General features: G+C 39.6%; 1 protein-coding gene across 3 annotated transcripts in view; it reads left to right on the top strand.

The window, feature by feature from the left end:
* Positions 1-256: 256 nt before the first annotated feature.
* Positions 257-1,807, top strand: part of LOC101852893 (atrial natriuretic peptide receptor 1-like) — a 47,725-nt gene continuing 46,174 nt past the window's right edge. For 2 of the 3 annotated variants that reach the window (XM_035973301.1, XM_035973300.1), the window contains exon 1: positions 258-1,144. The gene's annotated coding sequence lies outside the window, so the exon portion shown is untranslated. Of the gene's footprint in view, positions 1,145-1,807 lie in introns of all 3 variants that reach the window. The other variant, XM_013090031.2, reaches the window with a different exon arrangement.

The raw sequence follows: 1,807 nt of genomic DNA, 5'->3' as shown, positions 1-1,807 counted from the left end.
ACCGTAATCTCTGTACACTTTAGACCTGGTAGCGAAAAATGTACAGCTTTTGAGACAGACTATTTCTTACCTCTCAAAACCAAATTTGTAAACAGTAACAAAACCTAATATTTAAATTAGTTTATTTGAGGTAGGTTTTTTTGTTTTGTTTTTGTTGTTGTTCTTGTTGTTGTTGTTGCTTGTTTGTTTATTTGGTTGTTTGTTTTTATGTTGTTGGGTTTTTTTCCTTGTTTGTTTGTGTCTTTATCATCAAACAATTTATCGACTGTCTTTTTCAAAGAAATATCCAATAAGATCATCCACATCATAATTAAGTCTCACGCTCCTCCTGAGTAATTGCATTATCACCCCTTAAAGGCGGCATGCGTTAAAAGATCATCGCTTACGTCCCTTTACGCTGAATGAACAGACGACGCCGGTGCAGCAGCAGCAGGAGGAGTTATTTCCCTTTCCCCCTACTACTACCACCACCACTACTCGTAGGACGTACGTACGACGGCTCCGTCAATCCGTCTGCTGCTGCTCAGAATCGGCTGCTAGCTGCTCAGTGCTCAGAATCGTCTGCTCAGAATCCACGCTCCCGTAGCGGTAACACGCCAGCAAATCCGTATCGAGTAGTTGCAGCAGCAGCAGCGGCCGGCCCAGCCTTCTACTTCTGGTCTCGATCTAGCGTGGCGTCGTCGGGTGACGTTCGGCGCTCTATAGCTAAGTGTAGTGTTGAGAAGAGCGCGCGGCGAGTCCACAGATTCTAAATACGCGCTCGGAGACAGACCGAGCGATCTCGGTTGTCAGGAGTTAGGGAAACAGGGGAGGTGTTTTTTTTCCCCCCACCACTTCCCTTTGTATAAATTGTAGCCTACCTGTGGCTCTTTAGAGCAGAGCGCCTGTTATTTTGAAGTCTACCAGCTAGGCTACACAGGCGTGATATTAGATTCTACGCGTTTGTGTGTATATTTATTATTGTGTTGTGTGTGTGCGCCTGCCGAGAACAATGGACTAACTTTAACAAGGCAGTCGGATCTTTATACTGGATTGAAATTATTCTTCATTCACGATTTGTGTCTTCACTGGATGTGATATTATTATTTCTGCAAAGTGACGGATGTCATGGGAAACAAAGAGCACGTTGCATGACGTAACCCATGTAATTATTCACGCAATTTGTGGATTTATTTTATTTTTCATTTCATTGTTGTTGTTGTTGTTGTTGTTGTTGTTGTTTTCCAGTTTTATGTAAACAACACCAGCTGCCATCGTTCTTCCATATACTTACACTGTAACACACGACGTAAATTTTCTATTTCAGAATCTGTTTGATTTTGCACAAAAAGGACACCGCAAGTCAAACTACTCAACTGTGAAAAACAAAAACATAAACAAAACACAACATTTAAGAAATACAAAACAAGAAAAAAAAACTATTTAAAAAAAACAGCCGACGGTTCATAAGTTCTTGATCTAGTGGTTTCTTTTTTCGTATTATAATGAAAAGTCTGTTATCTGAACAGTTGGAACCGAAAAAAAAATATACACAATTATTATTATTTATTATTATTTCCTTGTAATGCAAAATTATTATTTTTATCTCGACGGACTTGGAATCATTTTGCTCACTTTCTAAACAAACGACCAAAAGTTTTAGGTTCATTTTCAGAGTTACAAGTCAGCCGGGTGGTTCTAACAAAAGTAGTATTATCATGTTTGCGTCATGCGTTGTGAAATTGAGTTCTGGAGGAGAAACGTGTGAGTCTGTATTTGAAATCTTTTACTGTAGATCGTCGCAGATTCTGCCAAGAAATTCTGTCTT

This window comes from Aplysia californica, unplaced genomic scaffold (assembly GCF_000002075.1).
Source record: "Aplysia californica isolate F4 #8 unplaced genomic scaffold, AplCal3.0 scaffold01114, whole genome shotgun sequence".
Lineage (NCBI taxonomy): Eukaryota > Metazoa > Mollusca > Gastropoda > Aplysiida > Aplysiidae > Aplysia > Aplysia californica.
This window is presented reverse-complemented; position numbering and strand designations above follow the sequence as displayed.